Below are 12,336 nucleotides of genomic sequence, written 5' to 3'. Positions count from 1 at the left end.
CTTCATTTAAAAAACATTTATGGTTTGTCTAGTCTGGGCCAGGCACTGTCATTAGCTCTACAGTGAAAAAAACAGACTCAGCCCCTGCTTTCACAGAGTTTGCAGATGGTGGGAGGCATAGCAAGTAACCATGCAATAGAAAAGGGATTCTAAGGGCCACTCTCAGAATAGTCCATGGTCCACCTGATCTCAACTGGGTGGTCCAGGTCTGAAGGGAATGGCATCTAAATCTAGGCTTACAAGATAAGTCAGGTTTGGATTTGGATAGGCTAACAAGTGGGGAGGGAGGAGGAGAGGACAAGAGGATTACAGGAAGAGTGAACTGGATATAGAAAACCCTAAAGGTGCATGCATGCATGTAAGAGATGATGCTTTCAAAGCATAGTTTAACTTTTGGAAAAGGCAAAAGATAAACCTGGAGAGAGAGGCAGGAGAAAGGCAATGAATTACCTTTAGTCTTGTTAGCATCTATGCTTTATTCTGAGGGCAATAGGAGCTATAAAAATATTATTAGTAGAGCAATGACTAGAGCAGAGTTGTCCAAAACTTACTCCCTAGTAAATTGTGCAGATATTTGAATCCTTCTTTTCACCATTACCCCAGGGTGAGGGAGATTCAATGTTCAGTCCACAGAGCAATTTCACTCTTTTTTTTTTTTTTTCTTTTTTTTTTTGAGACTGAGTCTCACTCTGCCACCAGGTTGGAGTACAGTGGCGCAGTCTTGGCTCACTGCAACCTCCACCTCCCGGGTTCGAGAGATTTTCCTGCCTCGGCCTCCAGAGTAGCTGGAACTACAGGTGGATGCCACCATGCCCAGCTAATTTTTTTTTTTTTTTGTATTTTTAGTAGAGATGAGATTTCACCATGTTGTCCAGTATGGTCTTGAACTCTTGATCTCGTGATCTGCCCACCTTGGCCTCCCAAAGTGCTGGGATTATAGGCCTGAGCCATCGTGCCTGACCAATTTCACTCTTTAAAATATTTGGCTAGGTATTTCAGACATATTGCTCACAGGACAATATGTTTCTTTGCAAATTATTTGTAATATAAAATATTTCCATTTTCAGCCACATACAAATATATATTTTTTTTACCTCTGAGAAGTTATGTGTTTCTATATGATAGTGTTTTAAAGAAATGTTATCAATACTTCATCATTCCATGAGTCAAAGTATCTTTCAGTTGCTTTTGTTTTCATTTAAACATGAAAATGTATTAAGTGCCTTTATCCTTGACACTACAGATACAAATGAACAAGGCAGGTGTGACTCCTGCCCTCATAGTTCTTTGGGCCTAGACATCACAGGCTGAGTTTTATTTATTTATTTTTTTGAGACAGAGTCTCGCTCTGTTGCCCAGGCTGGAGTGCAGTGGCACGATCTCAGCTCACTGAAACCTCCAGCTCCCGGGTTCACACTATTCTCCTGCCTCAGCCTTCCAAGTAGCTGGGACTACAGGCACCCACCACCATGCCTGGCTAGTTTTTTTTGTATTTTTAGTAGAAACAGGGTTTCACCATGTTAGTCAGGATGGTCTTGATCTCCTGACCTCGTGATTCACCCGCCTCGACCTCCCAAAGTGCTGGGATTACAGGCGTGAGCCTCCGCACCCAGCCACAGACTGAGTTTTTTGGCTTCACCTATGGAAAGAGGAAAATATACTGTACGCCCAGGAATGCTGTGAAGAATGAGTGTTATGTATTTTAAATATTTTATAATTCTAAAACCTTATGATATATTTGTTGTGTTTTGTGTATCTTCCTCCAGTAATATGATCTCCATGTGGGCCAGGACTCTGTCTTGTGCCTGGCTGACACCCCCACAACATCCAGAATAGCCCTGAATCTGCTGAAAAACTAGAGCAACAGCATGGGAGAATGGGGAGGAGCTCTTGGTGCATGGGTTCAGGCCAGCTGCAGGCTGGGCTTCAGATTTCTCCCTTGCTGATTGATTTAAGTCACGTGGGGCTGTTGTTTTTCCAAAGTGAAGAGTGTTCCCCATGTGTTAAAAAAGATAAAATGGGAAATTTTATCAAGATTCCCCAGGTTTCTGACCTTGGGATTTGTCAGAGCACCCATGAAGTCTCTAATACCATAGATTTATCTCATTTAGTTTACTTTGAATCACAAAATGCCAGTTGGGGACCAACACCATAGCCTGAAGTGACTTCAATCAATTCTAGTTGTGTGATGTTTGCCTAAAAGAACTGGTACAAATGAAGCACAGAAATCTAACACAGATTTACTAACTCTTCTGGGGGTGTTGGAACTTGCAAGAGTGGGAAATGTAAACAAGTTTTTTAAAGGTTGCTTATAAATAAAACTATTTTTGAGTGTGTGTGGAGTCATCCACATTCTCTTTCAAGACAAGTGAACACAACAAATCATCTTAACATTATGCAATGGATAGCTGTGGTTTGGGAGAAAATTTCCAGAGATAGCATTAAATGCAGATGTGAAAAGTTCTGTTTCTTGAACAACTTAGACCAAGGTACGGGGGTGTTCTAGAAAGCTGTTAAATGGCTCAAAAATGGCCACTAGTGATAATGAGGACAGCCATGAGAAACATCAAGTAGAATGTTGGATACATTTTTTTAAAGAAATGTAGACTTAGAAAAACATGTATTTCCAAATTAATATTATATGTAATATGTGATTTTAAATGTGCTTTAAACAAATTAATACAATACATATTGATATTAAACATTTGACTATTTTACTCATATTTGTAACAATGTATATTTTGTTTACATTTTAACTTTTAATTTTGGAAACTTCAAACACAGGCACACGTAGAGATAACAGGATGATGAAACTCCCTGTGCTCATCATCAGGCTTCAATGATCAGTTGACAATCTTGTTTTATTTATCTCCACATTACCCCCACCAGAGATGAAGTGAGCCTAGACAGTGTGTTATTTCGTCCACATTATTTCAGCATGTGTCTATAAAGCAGTGGTTCTTAAAGTGTAGTTTTTGGGCCAGAAGTTTCAGCTTCACCTGGGATTTTGTGAGAAATGAGAATTCTTGATACCCACCCCAGACCCGCTAAATAAAAATTTGTGGGATGGGGCCCAGAAATCTGTGTTTGAATAAGTCCTCCAGTAATTCTGATTTAGCACACTGAAGTTTGAGAACCACTGCCCCAAGAATGAGGACTCTTTTTAAATACACAATAACATTATAACACTTTAAAAATTCCTTATTATTAACAGTAATTCCTCAATACCTCCAAATGTCTTATCAGCCTTTAGAATCCCCCAGTTGTCTGGTAAATCTTATTTTCATAGTTTATATATTCAAAATATAAACCATATATTGCAATAGGTTAATATTTCTTATAGCTTTTAAAATTCCTTCCTTCCTTCCTTCCTTCCTTCCTTCCTTCCTTCCCTCCCACCTTCCTTCTTTTCTTTCTTCCTTCCTTCCTCTCTCTTTCTCTCTTCCTCCCTCTCTCCATCTCTTTCTTTCTTTCTCTTTCTTTCTTTCTTTCTTTCTTTCTTTCTTTCTTTCTTTCTTTCTTTCTTTCTTTCTTTCTTTCTTTCTTTCTTCCTTCCTTCCTTCCTTCCTTCCTTCCTTCCTTCCTTCCTTTCCTGTCTCTCTCCCCTCCCTCCCTTCCCTCCCTCCCTCCCTCCCCCGTCCCTCCCTCCCTCCCTCCCTCCCTTCCTTCCTTCCTTCCTTCCTTCCTTCCTTCCTTCCTTCCTTCCTTCCTTCCTTCCCTCCTTCCTTCCTTCCTTCTTTCATTCTTTTTTTCTGTCACCCAAGCTAGAGTGCAGTATCTCAGCCATTATTCACCACAGCCTGGCCTGAACTCCTAGACTCAGCCAATCTCCTGTCTCATCCTCCCAAGTAGCTAGGACTAGAGGTGCACACCACCACACCCAGCTAACTTTTGTAGTTTTTTGTAGAGATGGGGTCTTGGTAGGTTGCCCAGAGTGACCTTGAATTCCTGACCTGAAGCAGTTCTCTTACCTTGACCTCCCAAAGTGTTGGGACTACAGGCATGAGCCACTGCATCCAGCCATATCTTTTTAAATGTCCAGTCTTCCCACTCTGCCCCTTTCATCATTGTTTTTTCTTGCAATTGTTGAAGAAGCTGTGTTGTCTGCACTGTAGAGTTTTATACAGTCTGCATTTTCTGGCATCCCTATGCTGTTTTTAAAAAGTATTATTTATTTCCTGTAAATTAGTAGTTAAATCTAAAGTCTTATTTATGTTCCAGTTCAATTTTATTTGGCAAGACATTTTTATAGGTGGTATATTTTCCCATGGAAGCATATGCTATCTAATTGTCTTTTTTTAGATCATAATTACAGGCATTCATATGCATTGCTTAATTCCTTTTGTTTTCATTAGGGCTTTGCAAAATGGTGATATTCTTATCCCACCATTATTTCTTCATTTATTAACAGAAATAGTTCTTTAAAGGAAAATGTTCCTTCATCAACTATTACTTCAGATACAGTTTGCATAGAAAATGGCCAACTGAATAAATGCTTGGTTCTTTTATTTACTGTTTTTTCAAATAAAGAGTTTGTTCCCCAGCATTCTTCAGAGATGACCAATGAGTTTTTATTTTTTAAAATAATCATTATGAATGTATACATTTAAACACATTTAATGTGTTTATTGCAATTATTATTTTTATTGATGCCTAAATTATGTGGCTTTCAACTGTGGGATCCTCTTTAAGTTAGATCCTGAGTCTTTTTTGACCAGTCTTAGGAAGTCTTTGGTATCATCATTGCTTTTGGTGTAAGTGGATATTTCAGGCTCAAAACTGGAATCAGCTCTTGGAATTTTACTGAAAATAATGCAGATGCAAGGCTACTCATTGCTTTGGGACAAGTCATTGTTTCTAAATTTTTCCAATGGACAGAACTGGGAAATATATTTTTAAAAAGAGTTCATACTAATTTTTCATTTCATATGTAGGATCACAGGAGTTTTATGTAATTTTATTAATTATCTATATTTTATTTCTTCTATATCCCAAATCACAAGTCCAAAAAAAAAAAAAAAAAAACCCCACCAAGATAATGACTCACTTGCTTTATCACATAAAATATAGACACAGAGAATAACAGTATCAACATAATGGTCATCAAAAACATTTAAATATATTTTTTCAAGAAATATTTTCCTTACAGTCAATATTCCACTAGGTATATGCAATGAAGTCATTGTGTTTTAAAATCATTTACAATTGTTTCATGGTTTCATGGCCTTGCTTCCTGGTTTCATGGCCTGCTTCCTGGTTTCATGGCCTTATGTAGTCTCCTTCATCCCCTCAACATTGAATTAAGATTGGTCTATGTGACCAGTAGAATACTGTGGAAGTGATGGTACGTCACTTCTGAGATTAGGTTATAGAAGATATTGCAGCTTCCAGTTAGATTGTGTACAATCAATCTCTCTCCATCACTCATTTTGTGGGAAGCCAGCCATATCATGCACACCCCTAGAGAGAAGCCCACATGAGAAAAGATGAGACCTGTGGACACAACCAGGAGGCCTCTACCAATAGCCACATGAGTGAGCTTAGAAGTAGATCCTCTAGTTCTGATCAAGCTTTCAGATGACTGCATCCCTGGGTGAAATCTGGGGTGAAATTTTACAAGACTTTGAACCAAAATCTCCCATCTAAGCCACTCCTAGATTTCTTTCCCTGAGAAACAGTAGCAGGTAATATGTGTTTATTGATTCTAGTGACTAAGTTTTAGGGCAATTTGTTATACACCAAAAGATAATGAAACCAGATTTATTTTATTTTGTTTTTGATTTTTACAAATTGATTTTCTTAACATATAATTTTACTTTATAATTCTGTAGTGTAAAAAATTTATGTGGTTGCAAAGCAAAACAAGACATTCAGAGAAGTATGCTTTCTATTTTTTTATCCCTTCATCATGTTCCACCTATCCCCAAGAGATAACCACTTTTTAAAAATATTCTTAATTAATTCCTTCATTTTAAAAAACATAAAGGATATGTACATGATAGATATATAGATAGATAGAAACCTGGTAGAATAATCTATATATTTTTTCTACCTCACTTTTATTCAATTAATAATGTATCTTGTTACATTACTCCACATAGTAATATATAATAATATTCATATATATACAAATTCTATATTTCTTTTTAAAATTTCATAGTACTCCTTGTATGGATGTACCTTAGTTTATTCAAACAGTCCATTATCTATGGAAATTTAGGTTGTTTATAATTTTTTGGTGTAACAGGTAATGTTGCAATGTATATCTTCTGTATAAATCTTTTAATATTATATTTTTCAAGTACATCTTTGGGATAGATTTATCAAAGTGAGATTTTCTTATAAAAAATGTAGATGTAGTTCTGCTAATTATTATCAATTTTTCTTCCAAAACAGTTTTTCCATTTAAAATTTTTTCTATCATTGTAGCAGTGTATCTGTTTCCCCATAGTCTTCCAACAAAGTATATTATCAATATTATGGATTTTGCCAAATTATGTTATCAATTTCCTGGATTTTGCTAATGAGAAATTATATCTCAGGTAGAATTAATTTGCATTCTACTTATTAAAAGCAAGTCCACATCTTTTCATACATTTAAGGAACACTTACATTTGGTTTACTGTGAACTGCCTGTTCATATATTTTGCCCATTTTTCTAATAGTTTACTGCCCTTTTTCTTCTCTATTTTAAGTAGAATATTCTTTAGATGAGAGATATATTTGTCAATAATGCAAGCTGTAGATTTTCCTCCTACTTTGTCAGGTGTTTATGTGCTTTGCTTACAGGGGTTCTGGCCATATGGTGAAAATAATCACTCCTTCAGTGAAAAGGATCACTGTATTTCTCATTGTATCTGCAACTTGAGTCATACTTAAGAAAGTTTCCCCTTATCCCATATGATAGAGGAAATCACTCAAGTTTACTTGTACTATTTGTATATTTTTATTTCTTTACACTTAAACCTTTGATGTATTTGGAATATATCCTGATATACATCCTATATATGTACGGTATATGAGGAATAGACCCAACTCAAAACTTCTCTAAAGCTATCCAATAATGTGTCACTGATTAAAATGTCCATCTGTTTCTTATTAATTTTCAATGTCACCTTTATCATATACAAAATAACAATATGCCAGTGGGTTTATTTCTGAATTTTTCTTTTCAATTTCATTGGTCTTTCATGTATTCATGTGCCAAAACCACACGATTTTAAATATAGAGACTTTTTGTTTTAACGTCTGGTAATGATATCTTACCCATTCCTCATAGTGCTGCTCTCCTTTTCAGGATTTTCCTGACTATTCATGCTTATTTGTTATTCCAAATTAACTTGCTGATCAATTTGGCTAGTTGTAAAACAAAACAAAATAAAAACCTAATAGTATTTTGTTTTGTTGAAATCCCAACAAATTTATAAATTACCCTAGGGAGGATTGACTTTTGATGATGTTAACATTTTATGTACAAGAAAACAGCATACCTTTCCATTTGTTAAAATTACTCTTATGTCTTTCAGGAGTGCTTTATATTTTGTTCTCTTACAGGTTTGGACATTTCTTGTTAAGTTTATGCTGTGGCATTTAATTTATTTATTTAGTTAATTTACTTCTACATTTATTTACTATTGTAAATGGTGCCTTTTCTTCCATTTTATCTTCTAACTCATTTTTGTTCACACATATGAAGATCATTGATTTGTGTTATTGATGTTATAACTCTAGTTTGCCAAATTACCTTGATTGTTTTAGTAGTTTTTTCATTAAGTGTCTTGAGATTTTAGAGGTACAATCTTATACCCTGAAAATAGTTTCACCTCTTCCTTTCTAAATAATATGCCTATACTTTCTTTCTCTTATTTAATTGCATTGGCAAATACCTCCAGCATAATATTAAAAGCCAGTGGAGACAGTGAGCACTATTAACTTCTTCCAAACTGAAATGAGAAAGTCTCTGGTGTTTTCCCATTAAATTAGATGTTGGCTTTGAGCCAATATACAGAGAAAAACATTTGCAAACAAAAATGAACAAGCAACAATTCTTACTCTCAGTGGTCTTATAGACTTGTGGAAGGAGACAGATAAGGAAACAGTTTATTTTAATAGTATGGCAATATCTACTGTAAAAGTATGCACAGATTCACTTGGAAATACATTAGGAAAGGCATTTACCTCAGTCTTGGAAATCAGACCATAATGCTTCTTGATAGAGCTTCTATCTAAGTTGAGACACTTATATGATTAGAAGTTAATGAAATAAAGATGGAGGGAAGATAATTTTGCCCATAAAGAATAGCTTGGGCAAAGGATTTGAGGTGAAAGGGAACAGAACTCTATTTATGGAATAGAATTTCAGTTAATGAGATGTGGGGATGAAAGTGAAATAGAGAATAGACAGAGTTGAGCTAGAATGCTAAGTCAAGGAGTTTAAATTTTATACCAGGGAAATTGGGATTTAACAAGGGAATTTAAGCATTTTAAACAGAGGTATATCTGACCAAGTGGTTCCTCCTAAAAGAGATAACATATATATCCCTGCCCCATTCATGTTGTGCTTGGCCATGTGGTTTGCTTTGGCTAATGGGATGTTAGTGGATATGACACAAGCAAAAAGCAAAGACTTAAAATGTACTTGTGTAATTGAGTTTGTTGTCTTAAAATGTTTCCATCACTATGAGAAGGACATGCTCTGAGGAGCTCACTGGATTCAGAACAAGAAAGCACAGAGCAGACCTGAATCAAATCCAGTTTAGAGCCAAGCCCAGCCCAACCCAACTGAGATAAATAAAAGCTGCCTAAGCTCATATCTGTAGATGTGAGCATAAATGATTATTGTTATAAACCACTCAGTTGTGGTGTGATTTGTTATGCAGCAGTATTTATCACAATAGCTGACCAATACAATGAGAGACCTTTAAAACAGAAAAGTCAATTTGAAGATAATTAAAATCTCCCTGGTGAGACAAAATGGTGGTCTGATTATGGTGATGACAAAGGAAATAAAAGAAAGAGAAGGTTTTGAGAGACACGAAGGAGGTAGAATTTAAAAGACTCTGTGATTGGTTGGATATCAGGGTTAGGGAGAGAGAGGAGGAAAGTATGTTCAGGTTTCTTCCTGGTGCAATTGAGAGAGGAGTGAGACCATTCTGTGAGACACAGACCACCAGAAGTACAAGATCAAAGGCTCTGCTTTGAACTTGCTGAATCTGAGCTGCAAATGCACAGCCAAGCAGAAATGTCCTTGACATCTGTCTATTCATCTATAAAATAAAGATAACATCATGTGCCTTTGCCTACCTTGCAGGGCTATTGTGGAGAATGAACAAGGGAAAACACACAAAAGAGCTTTGAAAAGAAACCTTCCCAATCAACTGTGATAATTATTAAAATTAAAGCACTAACACTTTCATTTTCATGCTGCCAGATGCAAAAAGCACACTGCAATTTTATTTTTGAAACTGTGCTACTGAGTTTGTTGCCAGTCACACATTCGTTTTTATTCTTCTGAGAGAAGGCAGAGCCGATAATTCTGAGAAATGATATAAACAATATGTATTTTTTTCAAAAATGTACCCGTATAAAGCAGAATTTAGAGGCAAAAAGATCATAGGACTAGGAGTCAGAAGAGCCAAGCTCTTTCCTTGTGAGACCTTGGAGCATTTAAGCTCTCTGGTCCTCTCACTCTTCCTTTGTGAAAGGAAGGTTTGCACTTGTTTATTTCTAAGATATCTCACTGTTCTTATATATACAAAATGAGGGATTCTCTTAACATCTTCAGTTTTACTTACTTCCTACCAATGAGACTCTTCGAACTTACTCTGTGATTTGGAAAAGAGTTTCACACTTGCTCGTCCTCACGCATGTTAGCTCAGTCTTTATCAGCAACTTCTCTTTTGGAGCAAATTCAGCTGGTCCAGATTGCCTGTTACGTCTCAGGCAGGAAAGCTTATTTTCATCTATGTGTGAGTGATAAGGATCTAGAAGGAGTTCTGATTGGTGTGCTTTTGTAACTGCGGCAGGATTCCATTTACCACTTAGTCAAGCTGGTAATGAGGGTCTCTGTACCAGGCAACTGTGGCTGCCATCTGGCAGGCCAGCACCACACGCCCGCCCGGCAGACAGAACCAATTAGTCGGTCCCCACACCTCCCACAAGGCCTTCCTTGTTTGGTGGCTGGGTGTTAGCCGCCGCTGAGCCTCCCACCAGAAACCCTGTTGAGTTCTGGGATGGGAGGGGCAAATTTTCTCCCTGTACTACAGAGCTAGCAAACAATCCAGATCATGGAGGTTAAGAACAGCTTACCTAATGAACATACTACCTATGGTAATGGCAAATGCAGAGTCCATGGCAGGAATGAGCAGGTTGATGTATTAGGAGGAGTGTCAAGAAACAGATGTCTATATATGAGAGAAAAACTAAAATGGCTTAAGTGCCCATAAGGCGTTTGTTAAGTGAACTGTGTTGTGTTTCTATAAAGGAATGTATACAGTTTGGTGACTAAGGACCTAGAACCTGGGCTTGAATTGTGGGTCTGCCACTTCTCAGTTCTATGACTTTAGCAAGGCACTTGACCTCTCTGTGTCTCAGCTCCCTTAACCATGAACTAAAGATAATAAGAGTTCCTACCTCACTGGGTGCTTGGGCATAATAAATTAGTTAATATCTGTAAAGAGCTCAGAATACTGCCTGGCACATAGTAAATGCTATCCATCTAGTGTTAGTTCTGAGTACAACTCTCACAGAACCATTAAAGATGATGCATAGGATGATTTTTTTCATGCCAAGGGGAGAATTTTTGATATGAAGTGAATCAAGCAGGATAATAAAGAGTATATATAATGACTCCCGTTCTATATCTCTATGCATGAAGGAAAAAAGAGGAAGAAAGGAAAAGAAAACCACTGGTTTACTTTAGTTGATATTTTTCTTCTTATTTATATTCTCCTTCTGTTTTTCAAAAATTGCTACATGATTATACTATGATTTATAATTAGAAAGATCAATAAAAATTTAAGTAAAGAAAAAAAGAAAACCTAGATAAACATCTTATCTGCACACTTATGAGTCACTTTATCCTTTCTGAGTGTTGGTTTTATCATCTATGCCATGGTGATAGAAATAACAATGGCATCTACCTCACAGGGTTAATTTCAAAGAGTAAATAATAAAATTCACCTGGAAGCATCAGTCAATAATAAAGTCTTTTATAACCATAATATTATTACCAAGGCCATTCTTTGGGAGCAAAAACAACAAATATATTAATGCCAGATTCTAAATTAGGTTAAAAAATTCAGAGGTCTTTGATAATTCAAATGGATTATATCACCTCTGCAGATTCACTATCTTTTGCTGTAACCAAGGCCTAAATTCAAGGACTCAGCCAAACTGGAGACTAAGAGGCTTGAGTGATGGCTCAATCTGTGTCACTCATGTTTTTGGAAGGTCACTTTCATTTCTGGTCTTCAGTGTTCAACTAGACCTTGCAGAGTATAGCCTGAGGTCCATAGATAGGCTGTTAACCACTCCAAAATTTGATCCTTTGCATGGTTCTTATGAGCAAAAGATCCCAAATCCATAGGCATTCATTTTCTCATATGACTAAAGACTAGCTGGTAGCTCAGTGATTTAGAAAGGGCTATTAAAATTACAAACTAAAAATAGTTATGTTAGAGTGTACTGCAAACTCTAATTCAGTATTTTACTAAAATATCTGGCTGTCACTTAATGCTTGGCAGCATTGCAAAACTCCTACTCTATGTATCTGTTTAATTGCAATTTCAGCAATTTTGGAAATGGTACTTTGTTATCAATGAATCATTAGTTTTGTCTTGATTTAGATCCAGTTTTCAATTGCTGCTTTACTTGCTTTTTAATTACAAATTACTAATCATATAGATTCATCACCATCAAGTTAGTTTGTTATGAATTGTTTGGTTGATTGTTAACAGAGTGCAGTGATATATATTTCTATCAACAGAGTTTGGGGCCTATAATTTTTTTTGTAATTAGACATGGTTGCATTGGAATTTTAAAATAAATTATCTCTTTTTGTAATGTAAAAGCAGACAGACTCTTACCCTCCAACATGCCCCAACTTTGCATGTATAGTAACAATACTGAGTATCGCTGAGCTAACCACAGGCTGAATAGGTTGACCAACTCCATTGGTTGTCATGACCAACTTCATTGGTGATCATGACCAACTCTGTTGGTGGTCAGCAAAGATACAATATACAAAATGACCTTGAAATTCATTTTCAGATTGAAAAAAATTGATTACTATTTCTATCTCGTGCAAAATATATTAATGAACATTTGCACAGTGTG

The 12,336-nt window shown here is 36.2% G+C and overlaps 1 protein-coding gene across 2 annotated transcripts in view; it reads right to left on the bottom strand.

Moving 5' to 3' along the window:
• C1H1orf87 (chromosome 1 C1orf87 homolog) overlaps positions 1–12,336 on the bottom strand; it is an 82,847-nt gene that overhangs the window by 51,662 nt on the left and 18,849 nt on the right. The gene's annotated exons all lie outside the window — the stretch shown is intronic.

This window comes from Macaca fascicularis, chromosome 1, assembly GCF_037993035.2.
Source record: "Macaca fascicularis isolate 582-1 chromosome 1, T2T-MFA8v1.1".
NCBI lineage: Eukaryota > Metazoa > Chordata > Mammalia > Primates > Cercopithecidae > Macaca > Macaca fascicularis.
This window is presented reverse-complemented; position numbering and strand designations above follow the sequence as displayed.